At 50.5% G+C, this 23,363-nt stretch overlaps 36 non-coding genes and 5 pseudogenes across 36 annotated transcripts; all 41 read right to left on the bottom strand.

The window, feature by feature from the left end:
- Nucleotides 1–32: 32 nt before the first annotated feature.
- On the bottom strand, nucleotides 33–196 carry LOC134930933 (U1 spliceosomal RNA). The gene has a single exon (XR_010178833.1). It is a non-coding gene; the product is annotated as a U1 spliceosomal RNA (small nuclear RNA).
- Nucleotides 197–895: 699 nt separating this feature from the next.
- LOC134931177 (U1 spliceosomal RNA) lies at nucleotides 896–1,029 on the bottom strand (annotated as a pseudogene).
- Nucleotides 1,030–1,181: 152 nt separating this feature from the next.
- Nucleotides 1,182–1,344, bottom strand: LOC134930898 (U1 spliceosomal RNA). The gene has a single exon (XR_010178801.1). It is a non-coding gene; the product is annotated as a U1 spliceosomal RNA (small nuclear RNA).
- Nucleotides 1,345–2,014: 670 nt separating this feature from the next.
- On the bottom strand, nucleotides 2,015–2,177 carry LOC134931088 (U1 spliceosomal RNA). Its single transcript, XR_010178958.1, has one exon. It is a non-coding gene; the product is annotated as a U1 spliceosomal RNA (small nuclear RNA).
- Nucleotides 2,178–2,329: 152 nt separating this feature from the next.
- Nucleotides 2,330–2,493, bottom strand: LOC134930920 (U1 spliceosomal RNA). The gene has a single exon (XR_010178821.1). It is a non-coding gene; the product is annotated as a U1 spliceosomal RNA (small nuclear RNA).
- A 671-nt stretch (nucleotides 2,494–3,164) lies between these two features.
- Nucleotides 3,165–3,327, bottom strand: LOC134931087 (U1 spliceosomal RNA). Its single transcript, XR_010178957.1, has one exon. It is a non-coding gene; the product is annotated as a U1 spliceosomal RNA (small nuclear RNA).
- Nucleotides 3,328–3,479: 152 nt separating this feature from the next.
- On the bottom strand, nucleotides 3,480–3,643 carry LOC134930872 (U1 spliceosomal RNA). Its single transcript, XR_010178776.1, has one exon. It is a non-coding gene; the product is annotated as a U1 spliceosomal RNA (small nuclear RNA).
- Nucleotides 3,644–4,314: 671 nt separating this feature from the next.
- On the bottom strand, nucleotides 4,315–4,477 carry LOC134931115 (U1 spliceosomal RNA). The gene has a single exon (XR_010178978.1). It is a non-coding gene; the product is annotated as a U1 spliceosomal RNA (small nuclear RNA).
- A 152-nt stretch (nucleotides 4,478–4,629) lies between these two features.
- LOC134930889 (U1 spliceosomal RNA) lies at nucleotides 4,630–4,792 on the bottom strand. The gene has a single exon (XR_010178792.1). It is a non-coding gene; the product is annotated as a U1 spliceosomal RNA (small nuclear RNA).
- A 671-nt stretch (nucleotides 4,793–5,463) lies between these two features.
- LOC134931086 (U1 spliceosomal RNA) lies at nucleotides 5,464–5,626 on the bottom strand. Its single transcript, XR_010178956.1, has one exon. It is a non-coding gene; the product is annotated as a U1 spliceosomal RNA (small nuclear RNA).
- Nucleotides 5,627–5,778: 152 nt separating this feature from the next.
- Nucleotides 5,779–5,942, bottom strand: LOC134930932 (U1 spliceosomal RNA). Its single transcript, XR_010178832.1, has one exon. It is a non-coding gene; the product is annotated as a U1 spliceosomal RNA (small nuclear RNA).
- Nucleotides 5,943–6,613: 671 nt separating this feature from the next.
- On the bottom strand, nucleotides 6,614–6,776 carry LOC134931025 (U1 spliceosomal RNA). The gene has a single exon (XR_010178904.1). It is a non-coding gene; the product is annotated as a U1 spliceosomal RNA (small nuclear RNA).
- A 152-nt stretch (nucleotides 6,777–6,928) lies between these two features.
- On the bottom strand, nucleotides 6,929–7,092 carry LOC134930871 (U1 spliceosomal RNA). The gene has a single exon (XR_010178775.1). It is a non-coding gene; the product is annotated as a U1 spliceosomal RNA (small nuclear RNA).
- A 671-nt stretch (nucleotides 7,093–7,763) lies between these two features.
- On the bottom strand, nucleotides 7,764–7,926 carry LOC134931120 (U1 spliceosomal RNA). The gene has a single exon (XR_010178982.1). It is a non-coding gene; the product is annotated as a U1 spliceosomal RNA (small nuclear RNA).
- Nucleotides 7,927–8,078: 152 nt separating this feature from the next.
- On the bottom strand, nucleotides 8,079–8,242 carry LOC134930953 (U1 spliceosomal RNA). The gene has a single exon (XR_010178849.1). It is a non-coding gene; the product is annotated as a U1 spliceosomal RNA (small nuclear RNA).
- A 670-nt stretch (nucleotides 8,243–8,912) lies between these two features.
- On the bottom strand, nucleotides 8,913–9,075 carry LOC134931084 (U1 spliceosomal RNA). The gene has a single exon (XR_010178955.1). It is a non-coding gene; the product is annotated as a U1 spliceosomal RNA (small nuclear RNA).
- Nucleotides 9,076–9,227: 152 nt separating this feature from the next.
- On the bottom strand, nucleotides 9,228–9,391 carry LOC134930960 (U1 spliceosomal RNA). The gene has a single exon (XR_010178855.1). It is a non-coding gene; the product is annotated as a U1 spliceosomal RNA (small nuclear RNA).
- A 671-nt stretch (nucleotides 9,392–10,062) lies between these two features.
- LOC134931119 (U1 spliceosomal RNA) lies at nucleotides 10,063–10,225 on the bottom strand. Its single transcript, XR_010178981.1, has one exon. It is a non-coding gene; the product is annotated as a U1 spliceosomal RNA (small nuclear RNA).
- A 152-nt stretch (nucleotides 10,226–10,377) lies between these two features.
- LOC134930847 (U1 spliceosomal RNA) lies at nucleotides 10,378–10,541 on the bottom strand. Its single transcript, XR_010178754.1, has one exon. It is a non-coding gene; the product is annotated as a U1 spliceosomal RNA (small nuclear RNA).
- A 699-nt stretch (nucleotides 10,542–11,240) lies between these two features.
- On the bottom strand, nucleotides 11,241–11,375 carry LOC134931135 (U1 spliceosomal RNA; annotated as a pseudogene).
- A 152-nt stretch (nucleotides 11,376–11,527) lies between these two features.
- On the bottom strand, nucleotides 11,528–11,690 carry LOC134930897 (U1 spliceosomal RNA). Its single transcript, XR_010178800.1, has one exon. It is a non-coding gene; the product is annotated as a U1 spliceosomal RNA (small nuclear RNA).
- Nucleotides 11,691–12,360: 670 nt separating this feature from the next.
- LOC134931083 (U1 spliceosomal RNA) lies at nucleotides 12,361–12,523 on the bottom strand. The gene has a single exon (XR_010178954.1). It is a non-coding gene; the product is annotated as a U1 spliceosomal RNA (small nuclear RNA).
- Nucleotides 12,524–12,675: 152 nt separating this feature from the next.
- LOC134930919 (U1 spliceosomal RNA) lies at nucleotides 12,676–12,839 on the bottom strand. The gene has a single exon (XR_010178820.1). It is a non-coding gene; the product is annotated as a U1 spliceosomal RNA (small nuclear RNA).
- A 698-nt stretch (nucleotides 12,840–13,537) lies between these two features.
- LOC134931171 (U1 spliceosomal RNA) lies at nucleotides 13,538–13,673 on the bottom strand (annotated as a pseudogene).
- Nucleotides 13,674–13,825: 152 nt separating this feature from the next.
- Nucleotides 13,826–13,989, bottom strand: LOC134930869 (U1 spliceosomal RNA). The gene has a single exon (XR_010178774.1). It is a non-coding gene; the product is annotated as a U1 spliceosomal RNA (small nuclear RNA).
- A 671-nt stretch (nucleotides 13,990–14,660) lies between these two features.
- LOC134931118 (U1 spliceosomal RNA) lies at nucleotides 14,661–14,823 on the bottom strand. The gene has a single exon (XR_010178980.1). It is a non-coding gene; the product is annotated as a U1 spliceosomal RNA (small nuclear RNA).
- Nucleotides 14,824–14,975: 152 nt separating this feature from the next.
- LOC134930952 (U1 spliceosomal RNA) lies at nucleotides 14,976–15,139 on the bottom strand. Its single transcript, XR_010178848.1, has one exon. It is a non-coding gene; the product is annotated as a U1 spliceosomal RNA (small nuclear RNA).
- Nucleotides 15,140–15,809: 670 nt separating this feature from the next.
- Nucleotides 15,810–15,972, bottom strand: LOC134931082 (U1 spliceosomal RNA). Its single transcript, XR_010178953.1, has one exon. It is a non-coding gene; the product is annotated as a U1 spliceosomal RNA (small nuclear RNA).
- Nucleotides 15,973–16,124: 152 nt separating this feature from the next.
- On the bottom strand, nucleotides 16,125–16,288 carry LOC134930958 (U1 spliceosomal RNA). The gene has a single exon (XR_010178854.1). It is a non-coding gene; the product is annotated as a U1 spliceosomal RNA (small nuclear RNA).
- Nucleotides 16,289–16,959: 671 nt separating this feature from the next.
- LOC134931117 (U1 spliceosomal RNA) lies at nucleotides 16,960–17,122 on the bottom strand. The gene has a single exon (XR_010178979.1). It is a non-coding gene; the product is annotated as a U1 spliceosomal RNA (small nuclear RNA).
- Nucleotides 17,123–17,274: 152 nt separating this feature from the next.
- Nucleotides 17,275–17,438, bottom strand: LOC134930846 (U1 spliceosomal RNA). The gene has a single exon (XR_010178753.1). It is a non-coding gene; the product is annotated as a U1 spliceosomal RNA (small nuclear RNA).
- A 699-nt stretch (nucleotides 17,439–18,137) lies between these two features.
- Nucleotides 18,138–18,272, bottom strand: LOC134931133 (U1 spliceosomal RNA; annotated as a pseudogene).
- A 152-nt stretch (nucleotides 18,273–18,424) lies between these two features.
- LOC134930896 (U1 spliceosomal RNA) lies at nucleotides 18,425–18,587 on the bottom strand. The gene has a single exon (XR_010178799.1). It is a non-coding gene; the product is annotated as a U1 spliceosomal RNA (small nuclear RNA).
- A 670-nt stretch (nucleotides 18,588–19,257) lies between these two features.
- Nucleotides 19,258–19,420, bottom strand: LOC134931081 (U1 spliceosomal RNA). The gene has a single exon (XR_010178952.1). It is a non-coding gene; the product is annotated as a U1 spliceosomal RNA (small nuclear RNA).
- Nucleotides 19,421–19,572: 152 nt separating this feature from the next.
- On the bottom strand, nucleotides 19,573–19,736 carry LOC134930917 (U1 spliceosomal RNA). Its single transcript, XR_010178818.1, has one exon. It is a non-coding gene; the product is annotated as a U1 spliceosomal RNA (small nuclear RNA).
- Nucleotides 19,737–20,434: 698 nt separating this feature from the next.
- Nucleotides 20,435–20,570, bottom strand: LOC134931170 (U1 spliceosomal RNA; annotated as a pseudogene).
- A 152-nt stretch (nucleotides 20,571–20,722) lies between these two features.
- Nucleotides 20,723–20,886, bottom strand: LOC134930868 (U1 spliceosomal RNA). The gene has a single exon (XR_010178773.1). It is a non-coding gene; the product is annotated as a U1 spliceosomal RNA (small nuclear RNA).
- A 671-nt stretch (nucleotides 20,887–21,557) lies between these two features.
- Nucleotides 21,558–21,720, bottom strand: LOC134931080 (U1 spliceosomal RNA). Its single transcript, XR_010178951.1, has one exon. It is a non-coding gene; the product is annotated as a U1 spliceosomal RNA (small nuclear RNA).
- A 152-nt stretch (nucleotides 21,721–21,872) lies between these two features.
- LOC134930851 (U1 spliceosomal RNA) lies at nucleotides 21,873–22,035 on the bottom strand. Its single transcript, XR_010178758.1, has one exon. It is a non-coding gene; the product is annotated as a U1 spliceosomal RNA (small nuclear RNA).
- Nucleotides 22,036–22,706: 671 nt separating this feature from the next.
- On the bottom strand, nucleotides 22,707–22,869 carry LOC134931079 (U1 spliceosomal RNA). The gene has a single exon (XR_010178950.1). It is a non-coding gene; the product is annotated as a U1 spliceosomal RNA (small nuclear RNA).
- Nucleotides 22,870–23,021: 152 nt separating this feature from the next.
- On the bottom strand, nucleotides 23,022–23,185 carry LOC134930931 (U1 spliceosomal RNA). The gene has a single exon (XR_010178831.1). It is a non-coding gene; the product is annotated as a U1 spliceosomal RNA (small nuclear RNA).
- Between the last annotated feature and the right edge of the window lie 178 nt (nucleotides 23,186–23,363).

Below are 23,363 nucleotides of genomic sequence, written 5' to 3'. Positions count from 1 at the left end.
GACAAAGAAATCTGACTTTTACCAGAGCTGACCAGAAGAAAGCACAAACACAGTCCCCCACTACCACAAATAATGCAGTCGAGTTTCCCACATTTGGGGAAATCACAGGGGTCAGCATACCCAGAATGCAATGAATGAACCTCACCCTGGGAGAACAATCTTCATGACCATGGTATCTCCTATGCAAAATAAGAATGATTTGGGATAGGGCTGGGGAGGGCCGCTGCTCAGGCACATCTCTGTCAAGTAAAGGAGATTCAACTGAGGCAGCACAAGGGAACTCTCATCTGGGGACAACAACTGCAGGGAGAACACATATTTTCAGATGAACATGGGAGGGCAGAAGGCTGCCTAATACTGAAGCACTGCCAAACAACAAACCAAATGCAACAACTAGTGCAAGCATTCCTGGGGGAAGGCCTGCAGCAGATGGAATTGCATATGGTGATGTCATCCAAGCAGTGGGTCAAAGTTGGCTTCAACCTTCGTCTGCATATGAAAAGAGAAAAGGGGCGTGCAGGGCATGGCGGCCTTTTTCGGCGCTTGGATGACCCCTAGTTCGCATTAAACACCTCCACTCTCCTTCAGTGTGGGGCTCATGTTGGCTATGCCCCAGCCCCTGAAGCATTCAAGATGATTTCTTGCAGCAGCTGGGCACTGTAACAGCTCCAGAGCTGCTCTGTAAGGCAAGTAAAAGGGTGTGGGCCCTGCAGCACTACCTGTAGTTCGCATTGTGCGTTGGAAGGCACAAAGTAAGCAGACGGGAGTAGTCAGGATAGTGCGCAAGGGCATAGAAGGGAGCGGCTCAAGAAAAGAGAAGTGGAAACAGACAGCAAACTAGGCTGGAGAGAGACCTGAGACAAAGAGATCTGAATTATACGAGAGCCGAACAGGGGAAACACAAATTATGCAGTCAAGTTTCCCACATTTGGGGAAACGCAGGAGCAGCAGACCCAGAGTGCAATGGGTGAGCCTTGCCCTGGGAGAAGCACCTTCATGATCATAGTATCTCACCTGGCAGGTAAGTAGGAGTTGGGCTAGAGCTGGGGAGGGTCGCTGCTCGGGCACCCTCCTGTCAAGTGAAGGAGATCCAACTGAGGCAGCACAAGGGAACTCTCGAAAGAAGAACAAGGCTAGAGGAAGATCTGAGACAAAGAAATCTGACTTTTACCAGAGCTGACCAGAGGAAAGCACAAACACAGTCCCCCACTACCACAAATAATGCAGTCGAGTTTCCCACATTTGGGGAAATCACAGGGGCAGCATACCCAGAATGCAATGAATGAACCTCACCCTGGGAGAACAATCTTCATGACCATGGTTTCTCCTTTGCAAAATAAGTATGATTTGGGATAGGGCTGGGGAGGGCCGCTGCTCAGGCACATCTCTGTCAAGTAAAGGAGATTCAACTGAGGCAGCACAAGGGAACTCTCATCTGGGGACAACAACTGCAGGGAGAACACATATTTTCAGATGAACATGGGAGGGCAGAAGGCTGCCTAATACTGAAGCACCCACAAACAACAAACCAAATGCAACAACTAGTGCAAGCATTCCTGGGGGAAGGCCTGCAGCAGATGGATTTGCATATGTTGATGTCATCCAAGCAGTGGGTCAAAGTTGGCTTCAACCCTCGTCTGCATATGAAAAGAGAAAAGGGGCGTGCAGGGCATGGCGGCCTTTTGCGGCGATTGGATGACCCTAGTGCACATTAAACACCTCCACCCTCCTTCGGTGTGGGGCTCATGTTGGCTATACCCCAGCCCCTGAAGCATTCAAGCTGATTTCTTGCAGCAGCTGGGCACTGTAACAACTCCAGAGCTTCTCTGTAAGGCAAGTAAAAGGGTGTGGGCCCTGCAGCACTACCTGTAGTTCGCATTGTGCGTTGGAAGGCACAAAGTAAGCAGACGGGAGTAGTCAGGATAGTGCGCAAGGGCATAGAAGGGAGCGGCTCAAGAAAAGAGAAGTGGAAACAGACAGCAAACTAGGCTGGAGAGAGACCTGAGACAAAGAGATCTGAATTATACGAGAGCCGACCAGGGGAAACACAAATTATGCAGTCAAGTTTCCCACATTTGGGGAAATCGCAGGAGCAGCAGACCCAGAGTGCAATGGGTGAGCCTTGCCCTGGGAGAAGCACCTTCATGATCATAGTATCTCACCTGGCAGGTAAGTAGGAGTTGAGCTAGAGCTGGGGAGGGTCGCTGCTCGGGCACCCCCCTGTCAAGTGAAGGAGATCCAACTGAGGCAACACAAGGGAACTCTCAAAAGAAGAACAAGGCTAGAGGAAGATCTGAGACAAAGAAATCTGACTTTTACCAGAGCTGACCAGAGGAAAGCACAAACACAGTCCCCCACTACCACAAATAATGCAGTCGAGTTTCCCACATTTGGGGAAATCACAGGGGTCAGCATACCCAGAATGCAATGAATGAACCTCAGCCTGGGAGAACAATCTTCATGACCATGGTATCTCCTGTGCAAAATAAGTATGATTTGGGATAGGGCTGGGGAGGGCCGCTGCTCAGGCACATCTCTGTCAAGTAAAGGAGATTCAACTGAGGCAGCACAAGGGAACTCTCATCTGGGGACAACAACTGCAGGGAGAACACATATTTTCAGATGAACATGGGAGGGCAGAAGGCTGCCTAATACTGAAGCACTGCCAAACAACAAACCAAATGCAACAACTAGTACAAGCATTCCTGGGGGAAGGCCTGCAGCAGATGGATTTGCATATGGTGATGTCATCCAAGCAGTGGGTCAAAGTTGGCTTCAACCCTCGTCTGCATATGAAAAGAGAAAAGGGGCGTGCAGGGCATGGCGGCCTTTTGCGGCGCTTGGATGACCCCTAGTTCGCATTAAACACCTCCACCCTCCTTCGGTGTAGGGCTCATGTTGGCTATGCCCCAGCCCCTGAAGCATTCAAGCTGATTTCTTGCAGCAGCTGGGCACTGTAACAGCTCCAGAGCTGCTCTGTAAGGCAAGTAAAAGGGTGTGGGCCCTGCAGCACTACCTGTAGTTCGCATTGTGCGTTGGAAGGCACAAAGTAAGCAGACGGGAGTAGTCAGGATAGTGCGCAAGGGCATAGAAGGGAGCGGCTCAAGAAAAGAGAAGTGGAAACAGACAGCAAACTAGGCTGGAGAGAGACCTGAGACAAAGAGATCTGAATTATACGAGAGCCGACCAGGGGAAACACAAATTATGCAGTCAAGTTTCCCACATTTGGGGAAATCGCAGGAGCAGCAGACCCAGAGTGCAATGGGTGAGCCTTGCCCTGGGAGAAGCACCTTCATGATCATAGTATCTCACCTGGCAGGTAAGTAGGAGTTGAGCTAGAGCTGGGGAGGGTCGCTGCTCGGGCACCCCCCTGTCAAGTGAAGGAGATCCAACTGAGGCAGCACAAGGGAACTATCGAAAGAAGAACAAGGCTAGAGGAAGATCTGAGACAAAGAAATCTGACTTTTACCAGAGCTGACCAGAGGAAAGCACAAACACAGTCCCCCACTACCACAAATAATGCAGTCGAGTTTCCCACATTTGGGGAAATCACAGGGGTCAGCATACCCAGAATGCAATGAATGAACCTCACCCTGGGAGAACAATCTTCATGACCATGGTATCTCCTATGCAAAATAAGAATGATTTGGGATAGGGCTGGGGAGGGCCGCTGCTCAGGCACATCTCTGTCAAGTAAAGGAGATTCAACTGAGGCAGCACAAGGGAACTCTCATCTGGGGACAGCAACTGCAGGGAGAACACATATTTTCAGATGAACATGGGAGGGCAGAAGGCTGCCTAATACTGAAGCACCCACAAACAACAAACCAAATGCAACAACTAGTGCAAGCATTCCTGGGGGAAGGCCTGCAGCAGATGGAATTGCATATGGTGATGTCATCCAAGCAGTGGGTCAAAGTTGGCTTCAACCTTCGTCTGCATATGAAAAGAGAAAAGGGGCGTGCAGGGCATGGCGGCCTTTTTCGGCGCTTGGATGACCCCTAGTTCGCATTAAACACCTCCACTCTCCTTCGGTGTGGGGCTCATGTTGGCTATGCCTCAGCCCCTGAAGCATTCAAGATGATTTCTTGCAGCAGCTGGGCACTGTAACAGCTCCAGAGCTGCTCTGTAAGGCAAGTAAAAGGGTGTGGGCCCTGCAGCACTACCTGTAGTTCGCATTGTGCGTTGGAAGGCACAAAGTAAGCAGACGGGAGTAGTCAGGATAGTGCGCAAGGGCATAGAAGGGAGCGGCTCAAGAAAAGAGAAGTGGAAACAGACAGCAAACTAGGCTGGAGAGAGACCTGAGACAAAGAGATCTGAATTATACGAGAGCCGACCAAGGGAAACACAAATTATGCAGTCAAGTTTCCCACATTTGGGGAAATCGCAGGAGCAGCAGACCCAGAGTGCAATGGGTGAGCCTTGCCCTGGGAGAAGCACCTTCATGATCATAGTATCTCACCTGGCAGGTAAGTAGGAGTTGAGCTAGAGCTGGGGAGGGTCGCTGCTCGGGCACCCCCCTGTCAAGTGAAGGAGATCCAACTGAGGCAACACAAGGGAACTCTCGAAAGAAGAACAAGACTAGAGGAAGATCTGAGACAAAGAAATCTGACTTTTACCAGAGCTGACCAGAGGAAAGCACAAACACAGTCCCCCACTACCACAAATAATGCAGTCGAGTTTCCCACATTTGGAGAAATCACAGGGGCAGCACACCCAGAATGCAATGAATGAACCTCACCCTGGGAGAACAATCTTCATGACCATGGTATCTCCTATGCAAAATAAGTATGATTTTGGATAGGGCTGGGGAGGGCCGCTGCTCAGGCACATCTCTGTCAAGTAAAGGAGATTCAACTGAGGCAGCACAAGGGAACTCTCATCTGGGGACAACAACTGCAGGGAGAACACATATTTTCAGATGAACATGGGAGGGCAGAAGGCTGCCTAATACTGAAGCACTGCCAAACAACAAACCAAATGCAACAACTAGTGCAAGCATTCCTGGGGGAAGGCCTGCAGCAGATGGATTTGCATATGGTGATGTCATCCAAGCAGTGGGTCAAAGTTGGCTTCAACCCTCGTCTCCATATGAAAAGAGAAAAGGGGCGTGCAGGGCATGGCGGCCTTTTGCGGCGATTGGATGACCCCTAGTTCGCATTAAACACCTCCACCCTCCTTCGGTGTAGGGCTCATGTTGGCTATGCCCCAGCCCCTGAAGCATTTAAGCTGATTTCTTGCAGCAGCTGGGCACTGTAACAGCTCCAGAGCTGCTCTGTAAGGCAAGTAAAAGGGTGTGGGCCCTGCAGCACTACCTGTAGTTCGCATTGTGCGTTGGAAGGCACAAAGTAAGCAGACGGGAGTAGTCAGGATAGTGCGCAAGGGCATAGAAGGGAGCGGCTCAAGAAAAGAGAAGTGGAAACAGACAGCAAACTAGGCTGGAGAAAGACCTGAGACAAAGAGATCTGAATTATACGAGAGCCGACCAGGGGAAACACAAATTATGCAGTCAAGTTTCCCACATTTGGGGAAATCGCAGGAGCAGCAGACCCAGAGTGCAATGGGTGAGCCTTGCCCTGGGAGAAGCACCTTCATGATCATAGTATCTCACCTGGCAGGTAAGTAGGAGTTGAGCTAGAGCTGGGGAGGGTCGCTGCTCGGGCACCCCCCTGTCAAGTGAAGGAATTCCAACTGAGGCAGCACAGAGGAACTATCGAAAGAAGAACAAGGCTAGAGGAAGATCTGAGACAAAGAAATCTGACTTTTACCAGAGCTGACCAGAAGAAAGCACAAACACAGTCCCCCACTACCACAAATAATGCAGTCGAGTTTCCCACATTTGGGGAAATCACAGGGGTCAGCATACCCAGAATGCAATGAATGAACCTCACCCTGGGAGAACAATCTTCATGACCATGGTATCTCCTATGCAAAATAAGAATGATTTGGGATAGGGCTGGGGAGGGCCGCTGCTCAGGCACATCTCTGTCAAGTAAAGGAGATTCAACTGAGGCAGCACAAGGGAACTCTCATCTGGGGACAACAACTGCAGGGAGAACACATATTTTCAGATGAACATGGGAGGGCAGAAGGCTGCCTAATACTGAAGCACTGCCAAACAACAAACCAAATGCAACAACTAGTGCAAGCATTCCTGGTGGAAGGCCTGCAGCAGATGGATTTGCATATGGTGATGTCATCCAAGCAGTGGGTCAAAGTTGGCTTCAACCCTCGTCTGCATATGAAAAGAGAAAAGGGGCGTGCAGGGCATGGCGGCCTTTTGCGGCGCTTGGATGACCCCTAGTTCGCATTAAACACCTCCACCCTCCTTCGGTGTGGGGCTCATGTTGGCTATGCCCCAGCCCCTGAAGCATTCAAGCTGATTTCTTGCAGCAGCTGGGCACTGTAACAGCTCCAGAGCTGCTCTGTAAGGCAAGTAAAAGGGTGTGGGCCCTGCAGTACTACCTGTAATTCGCATTGTGCATTGGAAGGCACAAAGTAAGCAGACGGGAATAGTCAGGATAGTGCGCAAGGGCATAGAAGGGAGCGGCTCAAGAAAAGAGAAGTAGAAACAGACAGCAAACTAGGCTGGAGAGAGACCTGAGACAAAGAGATCTGAATTATACGAGAGCCGACCAGGGGAAACACAAATTATGCAGTCAAGTTTCCCACATTTGGGGAAATCGCAGGAGCAGCACACCCAGAGTGCAATGGGTGAGCCTTGCCCTGGGAGAAGCACCTTCATGATCATAGCATCTCACCTGGCAGGTAAGTAGGAGTTGAGCTAGAGCTGGGGAGGGTCGCTGCTCGGGCACCCCCCTGTCAAGTGAATTAGATCCAACTGAGGTAGCACAAGGGAACTATCGAAAGAAGAACAAGGCTAGAGGAAGATCTGAGACAAAGAAATCTGACTTTTACCAGAGCTGACCAGAGGAAAGCACAAACACAGTCCCCCACTACCACAAATAATGCAGTCGAGTTTCCCACATTTGGGGAAATCACAGGGGTCAGCATACCCAGAATGCAATGAATGAACCTCACCCTGGGAGAACAATCTTCATGACCATGGTATCTCCTATGCAAAATAAGAATGATTTGGGATAGGGCTGGGGAGGGCCGCTGCTCAGGCACATCTCTGTCAAGTAAAGGAGATTTAACTGAGGCAGCACAAGGGAACTCTCATCTGGGGACAACAACTGCAGGGAGAACACATATTTTCAGATGAACATGGGAGGGCAGAAGGCTGCCTAATACTGAAGCACCCCCAAACAACAAACCAAATGCAACAACTAGTGCAAGCATTCCTGGGGGAAGGCCTGCAGCACATGGATTTGCATATGGTGATGTCATCCAAGCAGTGGGTAAAAGTTGGCTTCAACCCTCGTCTGCATATAAAAAGAGAAAAGGGGCATGCAGGGCATGGTGGCCTTTTGCGGCGCTTGGATGACCCCTCGTTCGCATTAAACACCTCCACCCTACTTCGGTGTGGGACTCATGTTGGCTATGCCCCAACCCCTGAAGCATTCAAGCTGATTTCTTGCAGCAGCTGGGCACTGTAACAGCTCCAGAGCAGCTCTGTAAGGCAAGTAAAAGGGTGTGGGCCCTGCAGCACTACCTGTAGTTCGCATTGTGCGTTGGAAGGCACAAAGTAAGCAGACGGGAGAAGTCAGGATAGTGCGCAAGGGCATAGAAGGGAGCGGCTCAAGAAAAGAGAAGTGGAAACAGACAGCAAACTAGGCTGGAGAGAGACCTGAGACAAAGAGATCTGAATTATACGAGAGCCGACCAGGGGAAACACAAATTTTGCAGTCAAGTTTCCCACATTTGGGGAAATCGCAGGAGCAGCAGACCCAGAGTGCAATGGGTGAGCCTTGCCCAGGGAGAAGCACCTTCATGATCATAGTATCTCACCTGGCAGGTAAGTAGGAGTTGGGTTAGAGCTGGGGAGGGTCGCTGCTCGGGCACCCCCCTGTCAAGTGAAGGAGATCCAACTGAGGCAGCACAAGGGAACTCTCGAAAGAAGAACAAGGCTAGAGGAAGATCTGAGACAAATAAATCTGACTTTTACCAGAGCTGACCAGAGGAAAGCACAAACACAGTCCCCCACTACCACAAATAATGCAGTCGAGTTTCCCACATTTGGGGAAATCACAGGGGTCAGCATACCCAGAATGCAATGAATGAACCTCAGCCTGGGAGAACAATCTTCATGACCATGGTATCTCCAGTGCAAAATAAGTATGATTTGGGATAGGGCTGGGGAGGGCCGCTGCTCAGGCACATCTCTGTCAAGTAAAGGAGATTCAACTGAGGCAGCACAAGGGAACTCTCATCTGGGGAATACAACTGCAGGGAGAACACATATTTTCAGATGAACATGGGAGGGCAGAAGGCTGCCTAATACTGAAGCACTGCCAAACAACAAACCAAATGCAACAACTAGTACAAGCATTCCTGGGGGAAGGCCTGCAGCAGATGGATTTGCATATGGTGATGTCATCCAAGCAGTGGGTCAAAGTTGGCTTCAACCCTCGTCTGCATATGAAAAGAGAAAAGGTCGTGCAGGGCATGGCGGCCTTTTGCGGCTCTTGGATGACCCTTAGTTCGCATTAAACACCTCCACCCTCCTTCGGTGTAGGGCTCATGTTGGCTATGCCCCAGCCCCTGAAGCATTCAAGCTGATTTCTTGCAGCAGCTGGGCACTGTAACAGCTCCAGAGCTGCTCTGTAAGGCAAGTAAAAGGGTGTGGGCCCTGCAGCACTACCTGTAGTTCGCATTGTGCGTTGGAAGGCACAAAGTAAGCAGACGGGAGTAGTCAGGATAGTGCGCAAGGGCATAGAAGGGAGCGGCTCAAGAAAAGAGAAGTGGAAACAGACAGCAAACTAGGCTGGAGAGAGACCTGAGACAAAGAGATCTGAATTATACGAGAGCCGACCAGGGGAAACACAAATTATGCAGTCAAGTTTCCCACATTTGGGGAAATCGCAGGAGCAGCAGACCCAGAGTGCAATGGGTGAGCCTTGCCCTGGGAGAAGCACCTTCATGATCATAGTATCTCACCTGGCAGGTAAGTAGGAGTTGAGCTAGAGCTGGGGAGGGTCGCTGCTCGGGCACCCCCCTGTCAAGTGAAGGAGATCCAACTGAGGCAGCACAAGGGAACTATCGAAAGAAGAACAAGGCTAGAGGAAGATCTGAGACAAAGAAATCTGACTTTTACCAGAGCTGACCAGAGGAAAGCACAAACACAGTCCCCCACTACCACAAATAATGCAGTCGAGTTTCCTACATTTGGGGAAATCACAGGGGTCAGCATACCCAGAATGCAATGAATGAACCTCACCCTGGGAGAACAATCTTCATGACCATGGTATCTCCTATGCAAAATAAGAATGATTTGGGATAGGGCTGGGGAGGGCCGCTGCTCAGGCACATCTCTGTCAAGTAAAGGAGATTCAACTGAGGCAGCACAAGGGAACTCTCATCTGGGGACAGCAACTGCAAGGAGAACACATATTTTCAGATGAACATGGGAGGGCAGAAGGCTGCCTAATACTGAAGCACCCACAAACAACAAACCAAATGCAACAACTAGTGCAAGCATTCCTGGGGGAAGGCCTGCAGCAGATGGAATTGCATATGGTGATGTCATCCAAGCAGTGGGTCAAAGTTGGCTTCATCCTTCGTCTGCATATGAAAAGAGAAAAGGGGCGTGCAGGGCATGGCGGCCTTTTTCGGCGCTTGGATGACCCCTAGTTCGCATTAAACACCTCCACTCTCCTTCGGTGTGGGGCTCATGTTGGCTATGCCCCAGCCCCTGAAGCATTCAAGATGATTTCTTGCAGCAGCTGGGCACTGTAACAGCTCCAGAGCTGCTCTGTAAGGCAAGTAAAAGGGTGTGGGCCCTGCAGCACTACCTGTAGTTCGCATTGTGCGTTGGAAGGCACAAAGTAAGCAGACGGGAGTAGTCAGGATAGTGCGCAAGGGCATAGAAGGGAGCGGCTCAAGAAAAGAGAAGTGGAAACAGACAGCAAACTAGGCTGGAGAGAGACCTGAGGCAAAGAGATCTGAATTATACGAGAGCCGACCAGGGGAAACACAAATTTTGCAGTCAAGTTTCCCACATTTGGGGAAATCGCAGGAGCAGCAGACCCAGAGTGCAATGGGTGAGCCTTGCCCAGGGAGAAGCACCTTCATGATCATAGTATCTCACCTGGCAGGTAAGTAGGAGTTGAGTTAGAGCTGGGGAGGGTCGCTGCTCGGGCACCCCCCTGTCAAGTGAAGGAGATCCAACTGAGGCAGCACAAGGGAACTCTCGAAAGAAGAACAAGGCTAGAGGAAGATCTGAGACAAAGAAATCTGACTTTTACCAGAGCTGACCAGAGGAAAGCACAAACACAGTCCCCCACTACCACAAATAATGCAGTCGAGTTTCCCACATTTGGGGAAATCACAGGGGTCAGCATACCCAGAATGCAATGAATGAACCTCACCCTGGGAGAACAATCTTCATGACCATGGCATCTCCTATGCAAAATAAGTATGATTTGGGATAGGGCTGGGGAGAGCCGCTGCTCAGGCACATCTCTGTCAAGTAAAGAAGATTCAACTGAGGCAGCACAAGGGAACTCTCATCTGGGGACAACAACTGCAGGGAGAACACATATTTTCAGATGAACATGGGAGGGCAGAAGGCTGCCTAATACTGAAGCACTGCCAAACAACAAACCAAATGCAACAACTAGTGCAAGCATTCCTGGGGGAAGGCCTGCAGCAGATGGAATTGCATATGGTGATGTCATCCAAGCAGTGGGTCAAAGTTGGCTTCAACCTTTGTCTGCATATGAAAAGAGAAAAGGGGCGTGCAGGGCATGGCGGCCTTTTTCGGAGCTTGGATGACCCCTAGTTCGCATTAAACACCTCCACTCTCCTTCGGTGTGGGGCTCATGTTGGCTATGCCCCAGCCCCTGAAGCATTCAAGCTGATTTCTTGCAGCAGCTGGGCACTGTAACAGCTCCAGAGCTGCTCTGTAAGGCAAGTAAAAGGGTGTGGGCCCTGCAGCACTACCTATAGTTCGCATTGTGCGTTGGAAGGCACAAAGTAAGCAGACGGGAGAAGTCAGGATAGTGCGCAAGGGCATAGAAGGGAGCGGCTCAAGAAAAGAGAAGTGGAAACAGACAGCAAACTAGGCTGGAGAGAGACCTGAGACAAAGAGATCTGAATTATACGAGAGCCGAACAGGGGAAACACAAATTATGCAGTCAAGTTTCCCACATTTGGGGAAATCGCAGGAGCAGCAGACCCAGAGTGCAATGGGTGAGCCTTGCCCTGGGAGAAGCACCTTCATGATCATAGTATCTCACCTGGCAGGTAAGTAGGAGTTGGGCTAGAGCTGGGGAGGGTCGCTGCTCGGGCACCCTCCTGTCAAGTGAAGGAGATCCAACTGAGGCAGCACAAGGGAACTCTCGAAAGAAGAACAAGGCTAGAGGAAGATCTGAGACAAAGAAATCTGACTTTTACCAGAGCTGACCAGAGGAAAGCACAAACACAGTCCCCCACTACCACAAATAATGCAGTCGAGTTTCCCACATTTGGGGAAATCACAGGGGCAGCATACCCAGAATGCAATGAATGAACCTCACCCTGGGAGAACAATCTTCATGACCATGGTTTCTCCTTTGCAAAATAAGTATGATTTGGGATAGGGCTGGGGAGGGCCGCTGCTCAGGCACATCTCTGTCAAGTAAAGGAGATTCAACTGAGGCAGCACAAGGGAACTCTCATCTGGGGACAACAACTGCAGGGAGAACACATATTTTCAGATGAACATGGGAGGGCAGAAGGCTGCCTAATACTGAAGCACCCACAAACAACAAACCAAATGCAACAACTAGTGCAAGCATTCCTGGGGGGAGGCCTGCAGCAGATGGATTTGCATATGTTGATGTCATCCAAGCAGTGGGTCAAAGTTGGCTTCAACCCTCGTCTGCATATGAAAAGAGAAAAGGGGCGTGCAGGGCATGGCGGCCTTTTGCGGCGATTGGATGACCCTAGTGCACATTAAACACCTCCACCCTCCTTCGGTGTGGGGCTCATGTTGGCTATACCCCAGCCCCTGAAGCATTCAAGCTGATTTCTTGCAGCAGCTGGGCACTGTAACAACTCCAGAGCTTCTCTGTAAGGCAAGTAAAAGGGTGTGGGCCCTGCAGCACTACCTGTAGTTCGCATTGTGCGTTGGAAGGCACAAAGTAAGCAGACGGGAGTAGTCAGGATAGTGCGCAAGGGCATAGAAGGGAGCGGCTCAAGAAAAGAGAAGTGGAAACAGACAGCAAACTAGGCTGGAGAGAGACCTGAGACAAAGAGATCTGAATTATACGAGAGCCGACCAGGGGAAACACAAATTATGCAGTCAAGTTTCCCACATTTGGGGAAATCGCAGGAGCAGCAGACCCAGAGTGCAATGGGTGAGCCTTGCCCTGGGAGAAGCACCTTCATGATCATAGTATCTCACCTGGCAGGTAAGTAGGAGTTGAGCTAGAGCTGGGGAGGGTCGCTGCTCGGGCACCCCCCTGTCAAGTGAAGGAGATCCAACTGAGGCAACACAAGGGAACTCTCAAAAGAAGAACAAGGCTAGAGGAAGATCTGAGACAAAGAAATCTGACTTTTACCAGAGCTGACCAGAGGAAAGCACAAACACAGTCCCCCACTACCACAAATAATGCAGTCGAGTTTCCCACATTTGGGGAAATCACAGGGGTCAGCATACCCAGAATGCAATGAATGAACCTCAGCCTGGGAGAACAATCTTCATGACCATGGTATCTCCTGTGCAAAATAAGTATGATTTGGGATAGGGCTGGGGAGGGCCGCTGCTCAGGCACATCTCTGTCAAGTAAAGGAGATTCAACTGAGGCAGCACAAGGGAACTCTCATCTGGGGACAACAACTGCAGGGAGAACACATATTTTCAGATGAACATGGGAGGGCAGAAGGCTGCCTAATACTGAAGCACTGCCAAACAACAAACCAAATGCAACAACTAGTACAAGCATTCCTGGGGGAAGGCCTGCAGCAGATGGATTTGCATATGGTGATGTCATCCAAGCAGTGGGTCAAAGTTGGCTTCAACCCTCGTCTGCATATGAAAAGAGAAAAGGGGCATGCAGGGCATGGCGGCCTTTTGCGGCGCTTGGATGACCCCTAGAACGCATTAAACACCTCCACCCTCCTTCGGTGTAGGGCTCATGTTGGCTATGCCCCAGCCCCTGAAGCATTCAAGCTGATTTCTTGCAGCAGCTGGGCACTGTAACAGCTCCAGAGCTGCTCTGTAAGGCAAGTAAAAGGGTGTGGGCCCTGCAGCACTACCTGTAGTTCGCATTGTGCGTTGGAAGGCACAAAGTAAGCAGACGGGAGTAGTCAGGATAGTGCGCAAGGGCATAGAAGGGAGCGGCTCAAGAAAAGAGAAGTGGAAACAGACAGCAAACTAGGCTGGAGAGAGACCTGAGACAAAGAGATCTGAATTATACGAGAGCCGACAAGGGGAAACACAAATTATGCAGTCAAGTTTCCCACATTTGGGGAAATCGCAGGAGCAGCAGACCCAGAGTGCAATGGGTGAGCCTTGCCCTGGGAGAAGCACCTTCATGATCATAGTATCTCACCTGGCACGTAAGTAGGAGTTGAGCTAGAGCTGGGGAGGGTCGCTGCTCGGGCACCCCCCTGTCAAGTGAAGGAGATCCAACTGAGGCAGCACAAGGGAACTCTCGAAAGAAGAACAAGGCTAGAGGAAGATCTGAGACAAAGAAATCTGACTTTTACCAGAGCTGACCAGAGGAAAGCACAAACACAGTCCCCCACTACCACAAATAATGCAGTCGAGTTTCCCACATTTGGGGAAATCACAGGGGTCAGCATACCCAGAATGCAATGAATGAACCTCACCCTGGGAGAACAATCTTCATGACCATGGTATCTCCTATGCAAAATAAGAATGATTTGGGATAGGGCTGGGGAGGGCCGCTGCTCAGGCACATCTCTGTCAAGTAAAGGAGATTCAACTGAGGCAGCACAAGGGAACTCTCATCTGGGGACAGCAACTGCAGGGAGAACACATATTTTCAGATGAACATGGGAGGGCAGAAGGCTGCCTAATACTGAAGCACCCACAAACAACAAACCAAATGCAACAACTAGTGCAAGCATTCCTGGGGGAAGGCCTGCAGCAGATGGAATTGCATATGGTGATGTCATCCAAGCAGTGGGTCAAAGTTGGCTTCAACCTTCGTCTGCATATGAAAAGAGAAAAGGGGCGTGCAGGGCATGGCGGCCTTTTTCGGCGCTTGGATGACCCCTAGTTCGCATTAAACACCTCCACTCTCCTTCGGTGTGGGGCTCATGTTGGCTATGCCTCAGCCCCTGAAGCATTCAAGATGATTTCTTGCAGCAGCTGGGCACTGTAACAGCTCCAGAGCTGCTCTGTAAGGCAAGTAAAAGGGTGTGGGCCCTGCAGCACTACCTGTAGTTCGCATTGTGCGTTGGAAGGCACAAAGTAAGCAGACGGGAGAAGTCAGGATAGTGCGCAAGGGCATAGAAGGGAGCGGCTCAAGAAAAGAGAAGTGGAAACAGACAGCAAACTAGGCTGGAGAGAGACCTGAGACAAAGAGATCTGAATTATACGAGAGCCGACCAGGGGAAACACAAATTTTGCAGTCAAGTTTCCCACATTTGGGGAAATCGCAGGAGCAGCAGACCCAGAGTGCAATGGGTGAGCCTTGCCCAGGGAGAAGCACCTTCATGATCATAGTATCTCACCTGGCAGGTAAGTAGGAGTTGGGTTAGAGCTGGGGAGGGTCGCTGCTCGGGCACCCCCCTGTCAAGTGAAGGAGATCCAACTGAGGCAGCACAAGGGAACTCTCGAAAGAAGAACAAGGCTAGAGGAAGATCTGAGACAAATAAATCTGACTTTTACCAGAGCTGACCAGAGGAAAGCACAAACACAGTCCCCCACTACCACAAATAATGCAGTCGAGTTTCCCACATTTGGGGAAATCACAGGGGTCAGCATACCCAGAATGCAATGAATGAACCTCAGCCTGGGAGAACAATCTTCATGACCATGGTATCTCCAGTGCAAAATAAGTATGATTTGGGATAGGGCTGGGGAGGGCCGCTGCTCAGGCACATCTCTGTCAAGTAAAGGAGATTCAACTGAGGCAGCACAAGGGAACTCTCATCTGGGGAATACAACTGCAGGGAGAACACATATTTTCAGATGAACATGGGAGGGCAGAAGGCTGCCTAATACTGAAGCACTGCCAAACAACAAACCAAATGCAACAACTAGTACAAGCATTCCTGGGGGAAGGCCTGCAGCAGATGGATTTGCATATGGTGATGTCATCCAAGCAGTGGGTCAAAGTTGGCTTCAACCCTCGTCTGCATATGAAAAGAGAAAAGGTCGTGCAGGGCATGGCGGCCTTTTGCGGCTCTTGGATGACCCTTAGTTCGCATTAAACACCTCCACCCTCCTTCGGTGTAGGGCTCATGTTGGCTATGCCCCAGCCCCTGAAGCATTCAAGCTGATTTCTTGCAGCAGCTGGGCACTGTAACAGCTCCAGAGCTGCTCTGTAAGGCAAGTAAAAGGGTGTGGGCCCTGCAGCACTACCTGTAGTTCGCATTGTGCGTTGGAAGGCACAAAGTAAGCAGACGGGAGTAGTCAGGATAGTGCGCAAGGGCATAGAAGGGAGCGGCTCAAGAAAAGAGAAGTGGAAACAGACAGCAAACTAGGCTGGAGAGAGACCTGAGACAAAGAGATCTGAATTATACGAGAGCCGACCAGGGGAAACACAAATTATGCAGTCAAGTTTCCCACATTTGGGGAAATCGCAGGAGCAGCAGACCCAGAGTGCAATGGGTGAGCCTTGCCCTGGGAGAAGCACCTTCATGATCATAGTATCTCACCTGGCAGGTAAGTAGGAGTTGAGCTAGAGCTGGGGAGGGTCGCTGCTCGGGCACCCCCCTGTCAAGTGAAGGAGATCCAACTGAGGCAGCACAAGGGAACTATCGAAAGAAGAACAAGGCTAGAGGAAGATCTGAGACAAAGAAATCTGACTTTTACCAGAGCTGACCAGAGGAAAGCACAAACACAGTCCCCCACTACCACAAATAATGCAGTCGAGTTTCCTACATTTGGGGAAATCACAGGGGTCAGCATACCCAGAATGCAATGAATGAACCTCACCCTGGGAGAACAATCTTCATGACCATGGTATCTCCTATGCAAAATAAGAATGATTTGGGATAGGGCTGGGGAGGGCCGCTGCTCAGGCACATCTCTGTCAAGTAAAGGAGATTCAACTGAGGCAGCACAAGGGAACTCTCATCTGGGGACAGCAACTGCAAGGAGAACACATATTTTCAGATGAACATGGGAGGGCAGAAGGCTGCCTAATACTGAAGCACCCACAAACAACAAACCAAATGCAACAACTAGTGCAAGCATTCCTGGGGGAAGGCCTGCAGCAGATGGAATTGCATATGGTGATGTCATCCAAGCAGTGGGTCAAAGTTGGCTTCATCCTTCGTCTGCATATGAAAAGAGAAAAGGGGCGTGCAGGGCATGGCGGCCTTTTTCGGCGCTTGGATGACCCCTAGTTCGCATTAAACACCTCCACTCTCCTTCGGTGTGGGGCTCATGTTGGCTATGCCCCAGCCCCTGAAGCATTCAAGATGATTTCTTGCAGCAGCTGGGCACTGTAACAGCTCCAGAGCTGCTCTGTAAGGCAAGTAAAAGGGTGTGGGCCCTGCAGCACTACCTGTAGTTCGCATTGTGCGTTGGAAGGCACAAAGTAAGCAGACGGGAGTAGTCAGGATAGTGCGCAAGGGCATAGAAGGGAGCGGCTCAAGAAAAGAGAAGTGGAAACAGACAGCAAACTAGGCTGGAGAGAGACCTGAGGCAAAGAGATCTGAATTATACGAGAGCCGACCAGGGGAAACACAAATTTTGCAGTCAAGTTTCCCACATTTGGGGAAATCGCAGGAGCAGCAGACCCAGAGTGCAATGGGTGAGCCTTGCCCAGGGAGAAGCACCTTCATGATCATAGTATCTCACCTGGCAGGTAAGTAGGAGTTGAGTTAGAGCTGGGGAGGGTCGCTGCTCGGGCACCCCCCTGTCAAGTGAAGGAGATCCAACTGAGGCAGCACAAGGGAACTCTCGAAAGAAGAACAAGGCTAGAGGAAGATCTGAGACAAAGAAATCTGACTTTTACCAGAGCTGACCAGAGGAAAGCACAAACACAGTCCCCCACTACCACAAATAATGCAGTCGAGTTTCCCACATTTGGGGAAATCACAGGGGTCAGCATACCCAGAATGCAATGAATGAACCTCACCCTGGGAGAACAATCTTCATGACCATGGCATCTCCTATGCAAAATAAGTATGATTTGGGATAGGGCTGGGGAGAGCCGCTGCTCAGGCACATCTCTGTCAAGTAAAGAAGATTCAACTGAGGCAGCACAAGGGAACTCTCATCTGGGGACAACAACTGCAGGGAGAACACATATTTTCAGATGAACATGGGAGGGCAGAAGGCTGCCTAATACTGAAGCACTGCCAAACAACAAACCAAATGCAACAACTAGTGCAAGCATTCCTGGGGGAAGGCCTGCAGCAGATGGAATTGCATATGGTGATGTCATCCAAGCAGTGGGTCAAAGTTGGCTTCAACCTTTGTCTGCATATGAAAAGAGAAAAGGGGCGTGCAGGGCATGGCGGCCTTTTTCGGAGCTTGGATGACCCCTAGTTCGCATTAAACACCTCCACTCTCCTTCGGTGTGGGGCTCATGTTGGCTATGCCCCAGCCCCTGAAGCATTCAAGCTGATTTCTTGCAGCAGCTGGGCACTGTAACAGCTCCAGAGCTGCTCTGTAAGGCAAGTAAAAGGGTGTGGGCCCTGCAGCACTACCTATAGTTCGCATTGTGCGTTGGAAGGCACAAAGTAAGCAGACGGGAGAAGTCAGGATAGTGCGCAAGGGCATAGAAGGGAGCGGCTCAAGAAAAGAGAAGTGGAAACAGACAGCAAACTAGGCTGGAGAGAGACCTGAGACAAAGAGATCTGAATTATACGAGAGCCGAACAGGGGAAACACAAATTATGCAGTCAAGTTTCCCACATTTGGGGAAATCGCAGGAGCAGCAGACCCAGAGTGCAATGGGTGAGCCTTGCCCTGGGAGAAGCACCTTCATGATCATAGTATCTCACCTGGCAGGTAAGTAGGAGTTGGGCTAGAGCTGGGGAGGGTCGCTGCTCGGGCACCCTCCTGTCAAGTGAAGGAGATCCAACTGAGGCAGCACAAGGGAACTCTCGAAAGAAGAACAAGGCTAGAGGAAGATCTGAGACAAAGAAATCTGACTTTTACCAGAGCTGACCAGAGGAAAGCACAAACACAGTCCCCCACTACCACAAATAATGCAGTCGAGTTTCCCACATTTGGGGAAATCACAGGGGCAGCATACCCAGAATGCAATGAATGAACCTCACCCTGGGAGAACAATCTTCATGACCATGGTTTCTCCTTTGCAAAATAAGTATGATTTGGGATAGGGCTGGGGAGGGCCGCTGCTCAGGCACATCTCTGTCAAGTAAAGGAGATTCAACTGAGGCAGCACAAGGGAACTCTCATCTGGGGACAACAACTGCAGGGAGAACACATATTTTCAGATGAACATGGGAGGGCAGAAGGCTGCCTAATACTGAAGCACCCACAAACAACAAACCAAATGCAACAACTAGTGCAAGCATTCCTGGGGGGAGGCCTGCAGCAGATGGATTTGCATATGTTGATGTCATCCAAGCAGTGGGTCAAAGTTGGCTTCAACCCTCGTCTGCATATGAAAAGAGAAAAGGGGCGTGCAGGGCATGGCGGCCTTTTGCGGCGATTGGATGACCCTAGTGCACATTAAACACCTCCACCCTCCTTCGGTGTGGGGCTCATGTTGGCTATACCCCAGCCCCTGAAGCATTCAAGCTGATTTCTTGCAGCAGCTGGGCACTGTAACAACTCCAGAGCTTCTCTGTAAGGCAAGTAAAAGGGTGTGGGCCCTGCAGCACTACCTGTAGTTCGCATTGTGCGTTGGAAGGCACAAAGTAAGCAGACGGGAGTAGTCAGGATAGTGCGCAAGGGCATAGAAGGGAGCGGCTCAAGAAAAGAGAAGTGGAAACAGACAGCAAACTAGGCTGGAGAGAGACCTGAGACAAAGAGATCTGAATTATACGAGAGCCGACCAGGGGAAACACAAATTATGCAGTCAAGTTTCCCACATTTGGGGAAATCGCAGGAGCAGCAGACCCAGAGTGCAATGGGTGAGCCTTGCCCTGGGAGAAGCACCTTCATGATCATAGTATCTCACCTGGCAGGTAAGTAGGAGTTGAGCTAGAGCTGGGGAGGGTCGCTGCTCGGGCACCCCCCTGTCAAGTGAAGGAGATCCAACTGAGGCAACACAAGGGAACTCTCAAAAGAAGAACAAGGCTAGAGGAAGATCTGAGACAAAGAAATCTGACTTTTACCAGAGCTGACCAGAGGAAAGCACAAACACAGTCCCCCACTACCACAAATAATGCAGTCGAGTTTCCCACATTTGGGGAAATCACAGGGGTCAGCATACCCAGAATGCAATGAATGAACCTCAGCCTGGGAGAACAATCTTCATGACCATGGTATCTCCTGTGCAAAATAAGTATGATTTGGGATAGGGCTGGGGAGGGCCGCTGCTCAGGCACATCTCTGTCAAGTAAAGGAGATTCAACTGAGGCAGCACAAGGGAACTCTCATCTGGGGACAACAACTGCAGGGAGAACACATATTTTCAGATGAACATGGGAGGGCAGAAGGCTGCCTAATACTGAAGCACTGCCAAACAACAAACCAAATGCAACAACTAGTACAAGCATTCCTGGGGGAAGGCCTGCAGCAGATGGATTTGCATATGGTGATGTCATCCAAGCAGTGGGTCAAAGTTGGCTTCAACCCTCGTCTGCATATGAAAAGAGAAAAGGGGCATGCAGGGCATGGCGGCCTTTTGCGGCGCTTGGATGACCCCTAGAACGCATTAAACACCTCCACCCTCCTTCGGTGTAGGGCTCATGTTGGCTATGCCCCAGCCCCTGAAGCATTCAAGCTGATTTCTTGCAGCAGCTGGGCACTGTAACAGCTCCAGAGCTGCTCTGTAAGGCAAGTAAAAGGGTGTGGGCCCTGCAGCACTACCTGTAGTTCGCATTGTGCGTTGGAAGGCACAAAGTAAGCAGACGGGAGTAGTCAGGATAGTGCGCAAGGGCATAGAAGGGAGCGGCTCAAGAAAAGAGAAGTGGAAACAGACAGCAAACTAGGCTGGAGAGAGACCTGAGACAAAGAGATCTGAATTATACGAGAGCCGACAAGGGGAAACACAAATTATGCAGTCAAGTTTCCCACATTTGGGGAAATCGCAGGAGCAGCAGACCCAGAGTGCAATGGGTGAGCCTTGCCCTGGGAGAAGCACCTTCATGATCATAGTATCTCACCTGGCACGTAAGTAGGAGTTGAGCTAGAGCTGGGGAGGGTCGCTGCTCGGGCACCCCCCTGTCAAGTGAAGGAGATCCAACTGAGGCAGCACAAGGGAACTCTCGAAAGAAGAACAAGGCTAGAGGAAGATCTGAGACAAAGAAATCTGACTTTTACCAGAGCTGACCAGAGGAAAGCACAAACACAGTCCCCCACTACCACAAATAATGCAGTCGAGTTTCCCACATTTGGGGAAATCACAGGGGTCAGCATACCCAGAATGCAATGAATGAACCTCACCCTGGGAGAACAATCTTCATGACCATGGTATCTCCTATGCAAAATAAGAATGATTTGGGATAGGGCTGGGGAGGGCCGCTGCTCAGGCACATCTCTGTCAAGTAAAGGAGATTCAACTGAGGCAGCACAAGGGAACTCTCATCTGGGGACAGCAACTGCAGGGAGAACACATATTTTCAGATGAACATGGGAGGGCAGAAGGCTGCCTAATACTGAAGCACCCACAAACAACAAACCAAATGCAACAACTAGTGCAAGCATTCCTGGGGGAAGGCCTGCAGCAGATGGAATTGCATATGGTGATGTCATCCAAGCAGTGGGTCAAAGTTGGCTTCAACCTTCGTCTGCATATGAAAAGAGAAAAGGGGCGTGCAGGGCATGGCGGCCTTTTTCGGCGCTTGGATGACCCCTAGTTCGCATTAAACACCTCCACTCTCCTTCGGTGTGGGGCTCATGTTGGCTATGCCTCAGCCCCTGAAGCATTCAAGATGATTTCTTGCAGCAGCTGGGCACTGTAACAGCTCCAGAGCTGCTCTGTAAGGCAAGTAAAAGGGTGTGGGCCCTGCAGCACTACCTGTAGTTCGCATTGTGCGTTGGAAGGTACAAAGTAAGCAGACGGGAGTAGTCAGGATAGTGCGCAAGGGCATAGAAGGGAGCGGCTCAAGAAAAGAGAAGTGGAAACAGACAGCAAACTAGGCTGGAGAGAGACCTGAGACAAAGAGATCTGAATTATACGAGAGCCGACCAGGGGAAACACAAATTATGCAGTCAAGTTTCCCACATTTGGGGAAATCGCAGGAGCAGCAGACCCAGAGTGCAATGGGTGAGCCTTGCCCTGGGAGAAGCACCTTCATGATCATAGTATCTCACCTGGCAGGTAAGTAGGAGTTGAGCTAGAGCTGGGGAGGGTCGCTGCTCGGGCACCCCCCTGTCAAGTGAAGGAGATCCAACTGAGGCAACACAAGGGAACTCTCGAAAGAAGAACAAGACTAGAGGAAGATCTGAGACAAAGAAATCTGACTTTTACCAGAGCTGACCAGAGGAAAGCACAAACACAGTCCCCCACTACCACAAATAATGCAGTCGAGTTTCCCACATTTGGGGAAATCACAGGGGCAGCACACCCAGAATGCAATGAATGAACCTCACCCTGGGAGAACAATCTTCATGACCATGGTATCTCCTGTGCAAAATAAGTATGATTTTGGATAGGGCTGGGGAGGGCCGCTGCTCAGGCACATCTCTGTCAAGTAAAGGAGATTCAACTGAGGCAGCACAAGGGAACTCTCATCTGGGGACAACAACTGCAGGGAGAACACATATTTTCAGATGAACATGGGAGGGCAGAAGGCTGCCTAATACTGAAGCACTGCCAAACAACAAACCAAATGCAACAACTAGTGCAAGCATTCCTGGGGGAAGGCCTGCAGCAGATGGATTTGCATATGGTGATGTCATCCAAGCAGTGGGTCAAAGTTGGCTTCAACCCTCGTCTCCATATGAAAAGAGAAAAGGGGCGTGCAGGGCATGGCGGCCTTTTGCGGCGATTGGATGACCCCTAGTTCGCATTAAACACCTCCACCCTCCTTCGGTGTAGGGCTCATGTTGGCTATGCCCCAGCCCCTGAAGCATTTAAGCTGATTTCTTGCAGCAGCTGGGCACTGTAACAGCTCCAGAGCTGCTCTGTAAGGCAAGTAAAAGGGTGTGGGCCCTGCAGCACTACCTGTAGTTCGCATTGTGCGTTGGAAGGCACAAAGTAAGCAGACGGGAGTAGTCAGGATAGTGCGCAAGGGCATAGAAGGGAGCGGCTCAAGAAAAGAGAAGTGGAAACAGACAGCAAACTAGGCTGGAGAAAGACCTGAGACAAAGAGATCTGAATTATACGAGAGCCGACCAGGGGAAACACAAATTATGCAGTCAAGTTTCCCACATTTGGGGAAATCGCAGGAGCAGCAGACCCAGAGTGCAATGGGTGAGCCTTGCCCTGGGAGAAGCACCTTCATGATCATAGTATCTCACCTGGCAGGTAAGTAGGAGTTGAGCTAGAGCTGGGGAGGGTCGCTGCTCGGGCACCCCCCTGTCAAGTGAAGGAAATCCAACTGAGGCAGCACAGAGGAACTATCGAAAGAAGAACAAGGCTAGAGGAAGATCTGAGACAAAGAAATCTGACTTTTACCAGAGCTGACCAGAAGAAAGCACAAACACAGTCCCCCACTACCACAAATAATGCAGTCGAGTTTCCCACATTTGGGGAAATCACAGGGGTCAGCATACCCAGAATGCAATGAATGAACCTCACCCTGGGAGAACAATCTTCATGACCATGGTATCTCCTATGCAAAATAAGAATGATTTGGGATAGGGCTGGGGAGGGCCGCTGCTCAGGCACATCTCTGTCAAGTAAAGGAGATTCAACTGAGGCAGCACAAGGGAACTCTCATCTGGGGACAACAACTGCAGGGAGAACACATATTTTCAGATGAACATGGGAGGGCAGAAGGCTGCCTAATACTGAAGCACTGCCAAAC

The sequence above is a fragment of the Pseudophryne corroboree genome, chromosome 5 (assembly GCF_028390025.1).
Source record: "Pseudophryne corroboree isolate aPseCor3 chromosome 5, aPseCor3.hap2, whole genome shotgun sequence".
NCBI lineage: Eukaryota > Metazoa > Chordata > Amphibia > Anura > Myobatrachidae > Pseudophryne > Pseudophryne corroboree.
This window is presented reverse-complemented; position numbering and strand designations above follow the sequence as displayed.